Below are 17,307 nucleotides of genomic sequence, written 5' to 3' on the forward strand. Positions count from 1 at the left end.
GGCAGCACCTTCAGTCTGATGAAACTAAACCTGAAGTGAATATTCTGAACTTTGGTTTGTGAAGTCTAATAACTGGACTAAGTTGTAGTTTTTTTTTTAATCATTCTTATTATGGACTTTGTGTGGAATAAGTTTCCACTCTGAAGGTCGTCTGAGTTGAAAACAAACAGTCTGTTTTCTTACTGCAACCTGCAGAGAAGCTGGTTCTCAGACTGTCTTGAAAGTACTTTAGCACTTCTTCTGGCTATCAACATGTTGACTGTGTGGCGGAGCATTTCTCTTTGAGGAGAACACCATACGTTTTTAATCTCATTTTGTACAGGATCTTTAATAAGTCTGAAAGATTTTCACCCATCCAGCCTTTAAAGAAACTAACATTTACAATCTGAGTCTGCGAGTGTAATCTATTCATTGTGCCTGAGTTCCACGTTGGTCCATAAACACATTTCTGCAAATAATAACTAATTATCAATGATTCAATTAAACTCTTCCCCCTTTTTAAATGCAATTAAATTTGCAATTTTCACCAATTAACGCTGCTTTCCGCAAATCTGACCAATCACCTTTAAGGTTTTCAGTTTCCTTCTTTTCTGATGAATTACTGCAACTCGGTTGAATTTTTATCTGTCTTCTTAGCTCCCGTCTAATTTCACTTCTGAAGGATTATAACTTGACGAAAAAACGAGACTATGTGCTTTTTTTTGTAAGACTATGCTATGGCACAAATAAAGTTTTTAAAAAATTGCAACTTTGACCGCAATGTTTTGAAAAAGATACCGAAAAATCAGTCATTTTTGGCCACAACAATCCCAAAAAAACCATGTCAACATCCTTTGCTGCACGGTGATAACACAGAGATCAGCATGTTGAAGCATTCAATCAATGCAGGAAGTGTTTCAACCAGTTTATTGTATTCAGCTTGAAAGCACAGCTTTCACTCAGTGCACAATGGACTGAAGTAATGCAATGTAATGTAACTAACAGTGATATAGCAGTGGAGAAAGGCTTCAAGTTGCAAAGTTGATGGGTTTTAGTCTGGGATTGTCTGGGTTTTCATTTTTAAGTCAGTCATGAAGTTGGAGATGCTGGATGGTTAATTTGCTGACAGAGTTTCTACTTTCAAATATACACTGAAGTCAGACCCCGTTTGTATTTTTGTTGCCACAAACACAGACACTGAAGGCAGTTAACGCTTCAAGGATGTTTGTTAGAAATTTGCTGAGGATGTTTATGAAACAAGGGTGAACAGAAGGCAATCCTTCTGAAACTGTGGGTTTGTAAATGAATGCAGTGGGTTTTTTTAGAAAAAGGAATTATGTTGCACTGCGCACATAAATACATTTATTTTGAACTGGGAATACATAGAAAACAAATACATGCATAAACAACATTTAAAGGAAGAAAACTGCAACAAAACAACAGCAGCTGAATCCTAAATCGAGTGAGTGAGACACAAAAACATCCAGACAAAAAACGAGTTTTCAGATGTGATGTAAAGCCTGAAGTCTTGATTCCCAGAGGAAGTCTGCCCTGAGCCAAGGACAACAAACACACACACACACACTTCAATCATCCTCTAAGTCAGGAAGAAAAGACCAAGAACAAGGCCTTGATCAGAAGAGCTTAGAAGTCAAGTAGGCGTGAAAGTTCACTAATGCATATTAAAGCTTGATTCTGAAATGCTCTGGTTACAGATTCTTAGCTTGGACAGAAATAAGTAATATGATGTTTTCAAGTTTCAAGTGGAAGATAACAATATATTTAATACAAGGAGACCAGAGGGGGCAGTTTGTTTTGTTTAGTTTAGGAAAGAATGACGTGTTTCAAAAAGCAATGAGTAATCCAAAAACTTGACTAAAATGGCTGAGTCATCCAGGTGCCAGTCTCAGCCTGATGAGCCATAATTCAAGTTTAATTTGTTTCAGTTTATTTCTTTCTAATTTATAGCAAAGGTAAAATCTCAATGCAGTTTAAAGAATCCAGTTCACTGTATTTTCTGACAGTCTGGTAGACCCGGTTCAGTTGGGAAACAAAATTGCAATTTGGAACAGATCCTTCAAGACGGCTACAATTTGACGTTCCTAAAACAATGTAAAGGAACAAGTTGAAAGAAGATTAAACACGAAGCAAACCCATTTGTCCTGATTAAGATAAGATGTTAACATTTCAGTGTGAACATAGTTTGTTTTTACTGTATGCTACCAATGGAACCAATGGTTTCTGGGACCTGCATCAAACATTTTAAAAACATCTGCAGTGAGAGAATTGAAGAATAAATGGCTGTGATATTGAAAGGAAACCTCCATGAAGAATCGCAGTTATAGATCCCATGATTTAATAAAGAACCATCAGTTACAGTCAGATCTCATTCTCATTCAGGAGACAGAGGTCTGACCCGACACGTTGAGTGAAACATGTAAAGAAATGAGCATCTGTGTTTGGGTTTCACTTCCAGTAACATCAGCGGTACTCCTCACCCATTCTGTTTGCTGTAGCATCTCTCCTCCACCCTCCTCCACCCTTCCTGCTTCCAGACTCCCAGACTTGGCAGATACCCTCTGCACTGCTCGCTGCACCGACCCAGCCCTTCAGTGGACTCTGCCATTTGATCCATGTCGAGGATGATTCACGCTCTGCGTTCTGGGGAGCGAGAGCGGCAGCTGAATTCCACTCTCTCACCTCTTGTCATCCATTATTCAGCATTTGCACCTTCTTTTTCTTCCTCCTCCTCCCCCCCACCCAGCGTCTCCCTTCCTCTCAAAGCTTCTGCTGCTGCTGTACACCAACGTCTGAACAACATCCTCAACCTGGAGCGTCAGTCGTCTGTAAATCCCCACACACACACACACACCCAACACACCCCCTGCATGTGCAACTGTTTGTAGGTGAGAGGAAAAACTAAGAGCGACTTCGCTTTCGCACAATTGTGTTGTGCAAAACAACATGCCGCAGCTGTGTGCATCTTTGAAAGCCTCGTGCATGATCCTCTTTGCCATCCCACTGAATATTGAGCCTTTTATGATTTCTTTTTTTTTATTTTGTTTTTTTGTTGCAGAGACTTGGCGATGCAGTTGCTATGGCAGCTTAGTGAACAAGATGAAAACGAAGGAACATGGCTGGTGGTCTTAAGACGTCAAGGGGGAGCATTAGAAATCATTAGAGCGTTAGTTGTTGGCATGCAATAAAGTTTAGCATCCCACTGAGAGTTGCTATTCCTGCTAGCTCCCAGTGCGCTCACAGACAAAAATCAGGTATTCTACAGTCTGCTCTACTTTTACCAACTCATAAAGAGAATCAGTGAAGCTTATCATGAGAGTTCAGTCACTGGGTTCTGGGTAGTTCTCAAAGGGAGTGAACAGAAACACACTGAAATTATGATTATGAGTGGCTTTTTAGTGCATTTTGTTGATGAGAAGAGAAGCTTCAACATCAGCATATTAATTTATTCCACAAGTTAGCTTTTAGCTTGTTTTGTTTCCTCTTTAGAATGCATTAAAACATGGAGTATTTCTGCTACAGACATTCCCATGTAACATGCACACGTCTCTTTCCCAGGGGAGTCAACTGATTCAATACACATCTGAGTAGATCTTTGGTCCTTTTCTGTCTCATAATGCAGCAGATGTCGAGTACACCAGTTGATGAAACAAAAAAAGTGAAGATAGGGAAAGGGGGAAAATGGAAAAGACCTCAGTGAGGCAGATTGTAGACGTGCTCTTATGTAAGAAAGTACTGAGGAGAACCGAGCAGGATTTCAAAGGGGCAGAATCGAGACGCTGTTAAGTTTCTGCAAATGAAAAAGGTAATCAAATGAATCCAGAAGATTACATTTACTTTGTAAATTAACCAGGATACACATTTAAGAGCACCTGTACAGTTTGCCCCTTTACAGATTAGAAGAAACAGTCTGAATGCGACCTGAAGGTTCAATAAATGATTTTAAAAGAGCTCAACAAACAAAACATCATCACACAACGTAAAGAAATTTTAAAACAGAGGAGGAAAACTCATTGATGTCATCAGTCCAGAAAGGGGTTGAAATGCTATTTCTAAAACTTTGGGACTCCAGTGAACTGCAGTGAGATCCATTACCCACAAATGGAGAAAGCATAAAACAGTGATGAACCATTAGAGCAGGGGCCGACCTTCAGAAATGACCCTGGGAGCATTTCGACGACTCATCCAGGACGTCACCAAGGAACCCAGAACAACATCTAGAGCACTGCAGGGCTCACGTGACTCCATAAGGTCAGTGTTGATGATTCAACAATCAGAAAGAAAAACTGGGCAAAAATGACATCTATTACAAAGTCCCAAGGCTGGAACCTTGGGACTTTGTAGGCTAAAACTACATATACTCACTAGCATTAGCTAATTTTAATTTTTGTTTGGTGACCAGAAACATGTAGAGTGAATGTAAATGGAAAGTAAAAACAAATGAAATCTGCAAAGTAAGACTTATCACTGCGCTGAATATCAGTTTTACATTTGGCTTCAAATATTTATGAGTCCACCAGTTTTCTAATATGAATTAAGCATGGCCTCTTTGACAAACTCAGTTGTTGACACTGTTGTCTTTTCTTGAATGTTTACAATCTTTTCTGGAGGCCTGAGGTCTGAAAGGAGGGCAGTTTGTTTGGCTGTTGACTTATAGAGGTCAAGATTGTTGGAGACTGAAGGAACAAAAGACTCTAAACGCCTCCTGGGACAGAAAGAGCAACAGAACCGAAATGGATGATACAAGAAATCCAGAACACGTCACAGGAAGCAGACAGACAAACTGAGTTAGAGGATAAGACAAGATCATATGTTCTCACCAAGGCTGGTGAAACACAGGTGGTCTCAATGAAGATAACTGCAAGAGGAGAACAGCAGGTGATAGAAAACCATCAGTAACAATCCCTCCAAGGTAAAACAAAGAAAAATAGAAAAAGGTTAATTTTGGGAAATTACAAAGCACACTTAAAACCATGAAAACAACTCAAATCCAGACACCCCAAAGGTAAACAGGACAGAGTACACCAGAAGCAAATTTTTACATGGTGAGAACAAACAGCACTTTCACTGTGGGGCTCTGCAAAGTTTACTATTGTTTAAATGTATTATTTAGACGTCAGGATCTTCAACCCGACTGCTTAAGAAGGGTGTGATGCAACGCAGCTGCTCAACATTTGTGAAAGCTGAGCAAACACACTACACAATTATGCACATGTTTTATGTGTTGAAAAGACAGGACTGCCAATCTGGGGTTTGAACCAGTTTGGAAGCAGTATCTTCAGTGTTATGGGGAATGACTTTACAATTTGAGACAATCTTGGCTTTAACCTACAACACAATAACAGGCAAGGAAACCCTAACTGTGTCAGCGTAGTTAAAGGATCAGTATTATACTGGTATGTTCGCAATATGTTAGGTTAGAAAAAGTTATGTGTAGTTTTCCCGCCATCCAGCAGAGGGCGCAGCTGGACATCATTAAGCGGAGCCAGGAGGAAAGATGGCGGGGTTTTACACGGAACTGGAAAAAGAAACGGTCCAAACAAGAGTCCTGTGCGGCTTGTAAAATGCACGTTATGTGGTTCTGTTTTGAAATATAAAAACCCAACAAGCTCCTTAAGTTTCACCTTTCAACTCAGCCGAGCTGCATGACGGAGCAGCGCCAACTTTAACAAAAATTACTGCTTTGCTATGAAGGTGAAGATGACTGAATGCGGAGGTATAATCGAGAAAAATTGTAACATGACGGTAAAAACATGATAGTTTTAAGGGCTAATTGTGAGTAAATACACTTCATGGAGCGAAGTTTTAACATTCAGGTGGCATTTCAGTATTAACGTCTCTTTGTTCATGGTGTGTTTCGCATATTTTATCCTTATCTTTTATTTTTCTATCCAGCAACTAAAGAGGTTCCTGTTATATTTTATAAATATGTCTAAGTTTATTAATGTGACAAAAGCCACAATGTTCTGTGTTTATTCAGTCGTAATGTAACGCTGCTGACAAAATGTGAAATGGTCATTTAAAAAAAAAAAAAATTAAGCATATAAAAAAATAGCCCTATAATGTAAAAACGGCCTGCTTTCTTGAAATCATTAAAATGGCCACCTGTGGCCACTTAACAATTAATTGTTTGTAGATTGATAAGACCAATCAACTAGATTAACTCACTAATGATAACTTGAATACTTAGGGGGGAAAAAATCTGTTCAACAGTTTACAATGTCATTTATGGCTTTTAAATAGTCTGCTTAATTTGTAAAGATTGTCAGTTTTCTTGCTGGGAGTATAAAATAAATTTACTGTGTAAAATTAATTGTTTGGATTCAAACTGGAAACACAACAAAATCATCCTGACACAATATACAAGGAGGCATGTAATCTATATTTTTAAAAAGATTGTCTAACGTATACAGCATCATTTTGTTGGGATTTTGATTGAAACACTAAGAAATGTCTGCTCTTTGTATTTAGTTTCCCGATTTATAAGAAAAAAAAAACATAACTGTGGTTTAAACGATGAGTTTTTAACCAAACATTCAGTTCCGGATTTTCCCTGTATTCTAAATTAAAGAAAACGAAAAACCTTTTACTATGTGCTGCACCCTATTATTTATGATTTATTGGAAACAAAGATAATAAAACCGAGCAGACATTTGTTTTGTTCTTAAACGGATATAATGTCATGAAAAACTGACCCAAAAAGAAATTTGAAACGAAAAACCTGTACCCAGTTGCAGTTCACATTAAACGATGTTCTACAAAAACATTGAAAAATAAGCACATTAAAATGCTATTTTTGCATGATTTTATAACGACAACATCACATTCAGGAACAAAATTCATAAGCTTAGTCACACAAACACAATGCTGCTCCTGAATAGGGTCATTAACACCGGATGGTTTCCATCTGGGTTGCAGAGTTAACAGGATTTCATTGTTGCACTTTCCTTATAGCTGTTGATTAAAAATGCCTCCAGCAGATAGGTGTGATTACCCAGCTGCTACCCAACACTGGGACACAAGCAGCATAATGGTGGGGATAATAAATTAATTTTACATCCCTGATTGAACCTTGCTGGACATATGGCTTCAATGACACTAAAATGAGACGTTTGTCTACCTAAATGGCCTACAGTATAAGTCTTTACAGTCTTAATATATTTCTGGAGCTGCATTTGCTCTAAAGAAAAACTGGTGCATTTGGAAACAAGATGTAAGGGGAGAGCAAATTTTAAAAAAGCTTTAAAAACCTTGTTCAGTATCTCAGTTTGAGTCTTCCAAAAAAGATAAGTAAAGTTCTCTTTACTTCAAGCAACTTGGAGATGTTGGTCTGAAACCCATGATAATCCAGTTTATGATCTGTCTGTGTCATTTTCAGTAAGTTTTTGTCAATATTTCTATTTGTAAACATGCCTTTTTGCACAGAAAGGAGGTTGTACATCACATCAAAACCATAAACCTTCAATATATTGAACAGAGTGATGGCAGAAAAGAGAACCAGATTTTCTTCTCACCTTTTAAGGTTCTGCGACTTTAAAAGCAGATTAAAAATAAAAGAAAGTCTCCCTGGGGAGCATCTTTGCACAGAGTTGTCTGTGTGAGAGAAGTGCCCTTTAAAACGCTACTTTGATGGCATTTCTTCATTATTAGTCAGCTGCAGGTGAAAAGACAGTAAAGCTGCATGAGATGGGGATGTAAAAAATGCAGTTGTAGGCAAACCTGAAAGGTGACTCCACTTTGTAAAAGCCTCCACAGGTTGAGTTTGGTTATTCATGTGTTTGTTGGCCATACTTTAAAAGCTGAAACCATCTGCTTAGCAATTACCAACGGTTTCTTTTACTCCTGTTCAGTGTTGTGCTGTTTTTGGCTCCATCCATCTTCACATCACCAGTTTCACCATCCCTGCCAGAGAACACCTTTCCCTCAGCATGATGCAGCCACCGCCAATCTCGTGTCTGCTCAGGTAACCAAATAGCATTACCTTGTTGTGAGAAATGGCTGGTGTTTCCACACCATGACCCTCTGTGTTCCTTGTGACCTCCTGTGTGGTTTTGTAACAAATTAGTATTTTTTTTTAATAATGCATAAATATGTTTTACAAACACTTTTGATGGTCATTGAAATATTTGACCTTGTTGGGAACGTAGAGGGATGATATGGCTCATCATCAGGGCATTGCTCCACCAGGGGGCAGCGCAATGCTACGTGACATGCTACTGGCTAGCATATTGTCGCCTTCCTAAATAATGGCCGAAGTATTTATTTATTTTTTTGTCAAAATATTTTTTTTCCTAAATAATCTTAGCAAAAAATGACTTGGACCGTTATTTTAGAAAGATGACGATATGCAGAGCTGCCATTCGACTCTAGGCATTTGCTTCTGCCATGATAGCTTTAAATGTGTGTAGTAATATTGCATATTAAGTATATGTGTTTAAAATATTAAAACAGGTATTTGTAGTCAGTCTCGCGTATATGCAGATTTACTTCAGTCTACTGTATGCATGTTTAATGAATGCCAAGCTGCCATTTACACGTGTTGTGACCAGTCTAAACATTGTATGACAACATGCAGCTTGGTAGTCCAACTGAATTTGGTGTCTGATGTGAGGTTTTCAGTTTGCTTCAATCTGAAGGGCTTTTTCAGTTTTTAAGGAGAGTGTGTCAAACCTGAACTGTTTAAAGTAAAGCTGAGACCACTGCTAGTCTTTAAGGAAATGATTAAGAAAAACTAAACTTGTCTTTTGTTAAATGAGACAAAAACATTTAATTGGTCTAATTTGGATAGTGGGTGTTCTGGACCCACTATCCTTTATAATTTTGATATTTTCTTGCTACGTAGCTACACCTTAAATTGATAGCACTTAAAAAGCTCCTGCCAAAGGAGATGACAAAGGAGATAATAAGGTTTTGGAAAAGTACTACACCACAATTCTACAGGACATTTGATCCTTAAGATAAGAGCTGGCTTTGAAATTTTCAGAGGGCTGAGTGGTGGGAACTAGAAGCCAGGTGCATTGCATTTAACACTCCACTTAACTGAGAGCAGGAGTGCCTGATAATCATCAGTTGAACATTCCCAGTTTCATTTCACATAGTTGAAGACCAGTAGGTACACTGGTTTTCAATTTTAATCATTATTATGAAATTTCTTTATTTCTAGAAAATAGTGTGAGCCTTATGATCTACAGCAACAAGCAACCTCCAAAGATTCATTTTGCAGTGATTTTTTTTTATTTTAATAAAATTACTTATCTGACATTATGATTCATTTAAAGAATTATGCCATTTATGTCGCTAAACATTGATTGTAGCCTTTAATAACATCTAAACAGGTTGTAGAGTCTAAAAACTAAAATTGTATTTGATGCAATACGGACCAAGCAGAGCGAAGGCGCCGCATACACACCTGGAACACAGCATCGCGTTAACTGGAGTGGAAAGAAAACTGAAGTACTGCACAGACTGATTAGGTAAGTGGAAACAGGTGTACTCACCAGAAACAAGGAGCAGATGTAATAAGAGGCAAGCTGAAGACGAGACCACAGTAACTCAGACCTCCAGATGGAAGAGACAAGCCAATTAAAATAAACATGATTTAAATAAAATTAAAGGATAAAAAAAAGTTTTAACAATAAGCTTCATTTTCCAGTCAGACAGATAATCACTTCTAGATTTATAACACATAAATTCAGATAATGTAAAGCTCAGGCATGCTGTGTGCTTCCTCTACCAAAATGAACATGAAGAGGATGCTTAACCCCACCTTTAAGACATGAAGACTTCCACGATAACACCCGACAGCATGAGGTGATTTTATGTGCATCGTTGACTTGCTGCACCGGTGAGATAAAGTCTCGGTTTAAGCTGGCTCAGATTCTAAATTAGCTCCCAATCTAATAACGTCTTCCGTTATTTCTTTCCACCACATGAGAGAAGTCATTATCCAGTATCACCACAGTTTGTCAGCAACATTGCCAGTAGTGGCAGTTTGGGTATAAGGTGAGGTAGGGGCTTTGCAGCTATCAGTTTGCTTTTTAAATTATTGAAGGAAAAAAAAAAGACCCATGGCGGCATTTTCCGACCTTGTTATGGGTTGGTAACATGGCAGCACATTGCAAAATGACAAACTGCAGCAGTTTCATTGTGTGTATGACCTAATTTTATCATAATCCTCCCAAGCAGTCACCCAGTTCCCAAAAGGCACAGCAGAATAACAACATTGGAGAGCATGGTAATTGAAAGGCAGCCATGTTTAAGGTGAAACAGCAAAAACTGCTCATCTTAAGCCAGTTTTTTCAGCTGTCTTCAGTCTTTGAGTCTCCTGAATGCAAGTGATGAGTGTTACTTGTTTCCAAGGCAATTTGGCTTGTATAGAGTTCTCTGGATCGATTGGAGTCTTGAAATAAGCAGAGTGGCTTGCCTTGCTTTCAAGGTATTGACACAGAAAACAAATTGCTGCATTGTGAAAGAGAAGCTCATTTCCACATCAGAAGGGTTCACATCGGACTCGCTGGAACTGGGTACTTTGCTTAAATTTACTCTGCTGTGGGTCTCTTTCACTGCATAGAATGAAAAGTCACGTAAATTCTTTGGGGACGATCCGGTACAACAGAAAGTCTTTACCAAGATTCACCGTTAGAAGTTGCACTACAAGAAAAAAGACGCATGTTAGTGTCGATAAGGAATAATATCTACAACCTACTCTAAAACATTGTTTTAGCTTTTATCCGAAGTGGGATTTCCAGGTGGTGAAGGAATAGTTTGAAGGTTTTCAGATAGTTGGTATCAAACCAGCAGTTAACGCTTTTGAAGACATACTTTGGATATGTTAGTGGTTTTCTTGATGACATTAGCGAAAATGAAGAAAACATGCTGGGGATATTTACTTTGAAGACCAGCTTATTATCAGCACGGTCTCCCCCAGAAATCCTGCTGCCCGGTGGTCAGGGCGCTAGGGACCATGAATTTTTAAATTACAAAAACTCAGATGGGGTTGGGCAGGCATCATAATTTTGAAATGACGTGAGGCCAACAGGCAGGTGAAGGAATGGTGCAATTGGTGCAACTACTGTATATACCTAGCTTAATCCATCTTTACTGTTATTGGTGTTTTAAAAAACAGCATTTAGCCTGGTGGGGGCCCAAGTAAAGCCTGGTGGACCGCCAGGCTTATAGTACTCTGCTTGGTGGACCGCCAGGCTTATAGTACTCTGCTTGGTGGACCGCCAGGCTTATAGTACTCTGCTTGGTGGACCGCCAGGCTTATAGTACTCTGCTTGGTGGATCGCCAGGCTTATAGTACTCTGCTGATTAGTGGAAAGCAATGCTGTTTACGCCACAACATTTTACCTTCTCTGGAGTTTTTGAAATTTAAGATGAATCAATGTAGCGGTGTCTGCTTTAAACCGGGCACCACTCTAACTCATCAACATGAGCGGTTCTGAACCAGGTCCAGATCCTTGGTAGAACTGGTTCTGGACCCCATTATGAACCCTGAATAGTAAATATTAAATCAATTTCTGTTGATATGTGCTGCAGCCTACAGCTGTGGAGCTACAAGTCATTCTTTGGCTCTCTTAATAAATTAACTTAATATATTTAACAATGAAATACTGCTTTGTTTTGTTGTTTTTATTAATTTTATTGCTTATTTTGTTGAAATATTCTGGTATTTCTCTAGCGACTTAAGTTGGTATTGCAAAGAGAAACACCTATAAAATGAAAGTATAATCTAGCAGTAGAATAAAGCAGTATTTTCTATTGTTAGTCTTATACTGCTGTTTTGGATTTACATTTTTGATGTTATTGTTTTAAATTTTTTAATTTCTATTTTTCTGATACTTTGGATCTTTAAAAAACTTTTTTATTTAAATTGATAAATATTCTTATTTGTCGCTTCAAAGCAACATTACCCACAGCTAAATGTGTAAGAATATCTATTCCTATTTCTTCTTGCTATGTTTCTTTTTAGTAGAGCACACGTTGTTTGTGTCACGACAGTCGTGGGTATCTAAGAAAACTTCGTCCCACACATGGCTAATTTGCTGTATATATTTTTTTGCTCAACTGCCACAATTCAGATAATTTCACACAGCTGCAGCCACAAATCAGTCCAAATGGCCGTGAGTCAGAAAAAAAGGCTTTGTGGGTTGTGTTATATGCATTTATTTGGACCTGGAGGGTGAGGGAGGGGTAGTACATATTCACCAACAGCGCGGAGGTAGAGTCCTTAGCCCAGACCTATTCCTTTTGGTCGCCGAAAAAGCGAATAATGCCAACATGATTAATGGTCATGATTACCTACTCAGAAAATGTGGTTTTCTGGCCCAGCAGCTTCACTTTTATGACTTAAACCTGGGGCAAGATGTTTTATCATGCAAGCAAAGCTGCACACTGACTGCACAGAGAGTGCACTGAGGACCAAACGCGTCACATCATCTGTTCAGGAAGAGAGGTAAAACCTCCCGCGGATTGCATCGCAGACATTTAAGCTAAAGTTTAACATCAATATCGGCCTCGGGAGTTTTAGCCTGACATTAAATTTCAATCTTGCAGCGTGCTCATGGGGTGTATATGAAAACTAAACAAACTAATTCATCTGCAGAGTGCGCGGAGCAGGGAATCACAGTGAGGTCGGGATATATCTGAAATCCCCTTCCAATATCGGCGCTGAATCTAGATCTCCAGCTTTATATCTCAGAGAAGCTGCTGACCAAATAATCCAAGCGAGACTCAAGTGATTCATCGATAAAATCACAAGTCGCATTTACACTCCAATCCATTTCTCATACGTCTCGCGGTGCCTGAATGCCCTAAATGTGCATGCTGCAGAGTCCTTTCACATTTTTCATGTCAAAATTCAATACTTTTCCAAACGCAAATTTACACGGTTCTCAGTCATTTTTAAAAATATTTATTTGGGCACACAGACAGATGTCTACCATGAATTTATGGTAGTTATTTTTTTTATCAGTGATCAGAGTTTAAATATGATACCTAAAATAAATGGCAGAAAGAAGGAAGGAAGATGACAGGTGGATGGTCAAATGGATGAATGCATGGATAAGTAGATGAATGGATGATGGATTGCACCGTTTGTGGTGCCAGCATGTTGGAGTAGCTCTGTTATGGTACTTCTGATTGCTTCTTTTTCTAGACTTTTAGTCATATTTTTTGGGTTAAATTATTGCATGCTTATTCCCTTGGGTTTTGAATGCTATGCAGGTGATTGGATTTTTGCCCTTTTTAACTTTTGGACAGGTGTTAATATGTGTTACCGTGGCAGCAAGTAATTGTTTACACATATGGGAGCAGCAGATTAGCATCTCAAAAGCTCAGGTAATACCTAAAACTACAACCCGAAACCCCAGTGCAGTTGAGAAGGCGGCATCATGGTTGGTCAAAACCAAAGAGCGGCGGCAAAGAGCCTCAATCTTTCCAGAGACTCACAGAAGCATAGCAAAAGTACATTATATGAATTAGTAGACAAGCTGTAAGCATGTCATGTCAGCCGTCCGCAGTCGGAGGCCTTTTCCCAGAGATACTTCAAACACAGCATCACCATCTATAATGAAACTTGGAAGATATTAATTTCACTTTGGGGTAAATAAAGTATTTTGGAATTCAATGGAATTGAAACGGATTCAATTCAATTGACTGATGGATGGATGGATAAGTCAAAGGATGGTGATTAAACGGACGAGTCGATGGTCTAATGCAGAGGTTCCCAAACTGTGGGGTGCGCCCCCTCTAGGGGGCTACAAGATGACTAGCTAATATCAATACATCACCTTAAGCGTGTTAACAAGTAGCTTGTAGGCTGCTGGGGTTGTTGTCTATGTTCAGCTATGGTTCATTTTGCCCCCAAAAAGTTGATTCCCTGATTCCCCCACCCTTGTTCGTCTGGAGCTGGGGCTGGGAGTCTCTAAGGATAACCTGCCCCCCCCCAACCTTTGCTCACACACATTGTTCATCCAGACAGCTATTTGTAAGCCATAGGGGGGCCCCAGAAATGGTTTTGAAACCACTGTGGGGGCCCAGGAGAAAAGGTTTGGGAACCACTGGTCTAATGGATGGATGGAAGATCAACAAACGGATGGATTATGACCAAACAATGGACGGATGGATGATAACTTCACACGAAAGCTGGATGATTGGATGTATATTGGTTGAAAAACAGAACAAAAACATTTTTCCATAGTTATCCAGACTTGGTAAATCCTTGACTTTTACTCCAGATTGTTCAGGAAGAGGGTGTTCATGTGTATGCATCTATAGAAACAGACTGGTTGTGCAGCCTATAGCAGCTTTCAGATGACGCATCCGGAGATGCAATCCTAAAATAGAGTTATTTTTTGCCTCAGACACTACAGCAGTCCTCATTATGTTTCAGGACCACTCCACCTCCACCCAATGACTCTCCATCTTTGCCACTGAGGCTCAAAGGCCGACTCCTCTATAAAGGTTGCTGCTCCCGGTGACATTTCCCTTGATGACTAATTTGACCCTTTTGTTTGTGATAAATATCAACTACACTGTTGTTACCACTTGAAATTACTTGCTCATTAGGCCCTGATAAGAGAATTTGTCCTGGATTAAAGCAAACCTTTAATGAAGAAAGCAGACATGTAATAAGTCAACAATGTAAATAAAAACGCTTCTTTAGGAGCCTGGGAGTGACTTTGGTCAACCTCTGCCAGAATTGGACAGATTTCAGTGACAACAGCTTGCAACAGAGTCCATAAATATTAAAGTCACATTAATTAGAGCGGATAACAGAAACATTAAGTGGGGAGGATGTATATCAAATACTAAGCACTCTAATAATCTTCCATTTACTTTTTTTGGCTCAGGAGCAAAATTTCTTGTGGCACTAACACCATCATCCATCACTGAGAAGCTAAAAATATGAGAGCTGCTGAGTTAGTTCCAACAGCACATTCAGAGATTTCTGAAAGTGTGAGAGACTTAGTTCCTGCTTTAGTACTGTCAGAATGATCAACACACCTGTCAGACTCTGCAGATTTATCTTAGTCATTTTGAGACTATGCAAGCTTTAATTCTTGTTATTGCACCCTTGGCATATTAAAGTGCATTTTGTATGTGCTCTGCACATAAACTCAAGCTTCAACCTCATCTGGTCAAACAGCTGTCCTTTCACTTAAAGCAGAGATAAGAACGCCTGGCTGCATGAATTACAGAGTTAATTAAAATATTATCAGGGGAACTGCATGTGCATTTGCATTTTGAGATATTGCATCTCCATGTAGTATATGAAGCATAAAAAGTCCACAATAATCCATGCAAGAAGCACTTAATATCATTTAGGTTCTTCATTTAAAACCGGTACAAGCCAGACACTCCACATTCAGTATGCTGCCATAGTGGGAGGAAAAATCTACACAACCCGACCCAGACCTGCTGGACCTTCCAGGATACCTTTGTGGACCAGGCTGTGCTGTGGGATGACTTGTAGCTAGATACCTTCTGAAACTTACAGGGCTCTCTTCTGGAATTACGTGTTACTTCCCAAAAGTTAAGAAAATATTTTGCTGGACTTACAAGGTACCTTCCTGGAACTTACAGATGACCTTCTGAAAGCAATATGATACTTACTAGAACTTACAATGTACTCTCTATGTCTTATAGAACACTCTACTGGAAATTATTTATTTTTTCTGGAGCCTATAGAGTCCTATATGGAGTGAAATGTATAATCAGATGATTTATTTTTGGATGCTTTCTAGAACTTATTGTTTACTATGCTAGGACTTACAGGGTATCTTTCAGAAGTTAAAGATCACTTCACAAAATGTATCTGGTGCCTACATGTTACTTTCCATAAGTTTGTATTTGTTGAATTTACAGGACACCTTTCTGAACTTGGAAGATCCATCAGTCGACCAGGCTGCATTATGAGGTGACTGGTAACCAGACAACGTCTTAAACATGCAGTACACATTCCTGGACTAACAGATGACTGAGTGTAATAAGATACTTCAAGCTACTTTTCAGAAAAACTTACAGAACACATTCTGACTTAATTTCTACAAACTGTTTAGATGTTCTATGCTGTAAAAAAGGAAGATTTGAAAAATGTTATTTTGTAATGATTAGATTTATTTTTCTATTATCCAAAGTACCAGAATCTACACACTATTTTGCATTTGCCTGATTGATTACATGATTTTCACAAATTAAATCTGACTAAGCAGTACTCAGTACTTAACCAGCCTGAATACTTAGTTACTTAGTGTTTACTCTTTTACTTCTATCCAAGTGAGAATATGTTAAAGTAGTGGTACTCCTGTTTGAGTACTTGCTGTATTATTTATTGCTGGTGAAATATGTCCTATGTCCCCAGTTCCCCTCATTTTGGAATAAATAAACCAGTCATTTCTGTGGAGACTCAATTTTTTCCTCTAATGACTGGCAGCTCTTGTGTTGCTGCCAGGAGGCCTGCTGCAGCAGCTCAGCTGCGGCATTATGTGCTGCTTAGCCACCTGGGCAACAGAGTTTGTTGCCACCATGCATCTGGAGTATAGTCCCACTGGATTCACCAAACCTGAGCCAACAGTTTTTGCTTGCGTTTCTCCTTGCTTTGCACAAAGCAGAAATATTCTAATAACACCTGTCAGCAGAACTAACCAGTGGAACCAGTGGGGTGTTTAGGCTGAAGATTTAAGAGATGAGGGGTTTCCGCCATAAATCTTTGTAGTGAGAGGACTGAGTCACACGGCTTTGTGAACGTCACGTGTCCCCGATGATGTGCGGTGCTGCTGCCGCTCTGTGCTCTCACGTATTGTTAAACATTGTGATTTTATTGAGGCACTTTGGAGAACAGTGTATTTGTGGCTGGTGGGGAGCCACAAATACACTGTTGTGTTTAGCTAAGCTAGGGGCTTGATGCAGTCAATGATCCACTAACACACAGTTTAATTTGATACTCTGTTTCTGGTAGCTCAGTAAATCCAGGTAAAATCTACCTTGCAGAACAATCGGTGTTTATATCCATGAGAGGTAATTTAACACACGGAGTCCTTTTTCATTTAACAAAACATAATCGCAAATTAATGTCTAACTCACCATAAGCACATTACATTATAGCTGCATTCCTGTCTACATTATTTAGAATTCAGGCAGGACATAAATAACTGGAGATAACTGACGAAAACTTAATTCCTGCACACAACTATTTAGCAGCTCAATCTGCAGTTACGTGTAATCATCCATAGCATTATGGTACAATCACAGTCAGGTTTACGAGCGGTTTAGTTAAAGTGTGACTGCACACATCACTTATCTCTG

The 17,307-nt window shown here is 39.0% G+C and overlaps 1 long non-coding RNA gene across 1 annotated transcript; it reads left to right on the forward strand.

Moving 5' to 3' along the window:
* The first annotated feature begins 5,460 nt into the window (after positions 1-5,460).
* LOC103140511 (uncharacterized) lies at positions 5,461-16,402 on the forward strand. Its single transcript, XR_476517.2, has 4 exons — positions 5,461-5,691; positions 7,848-7,960; positions 9,382-9,470; positions 15,868-16,402. It is a non-coding gene; the product is annotated as an uncharacterized LOC103140511 (long non-coding RNA).
* The last annotated feature ends 905 nt before the right edge of the window (positions 16,403-17,307 follow it).

This window comes from Poecilia formosa, unplaced genomic scaffold, assembly GCF_000485575.1.
Source record: "Poecilia formosa unplaced genomic scaffold, Poecilia_formosa-5.1.2 Scaffold72, whole genome shotgun sequence".
NCBI classification, from domain to species: domain Eukaryota; kingdom Metazoa; phylum Chordata; class Actinopteri; order Cyprinodontiformes; family Poeciliidae; genus Poecilia; species Poecilia formosa.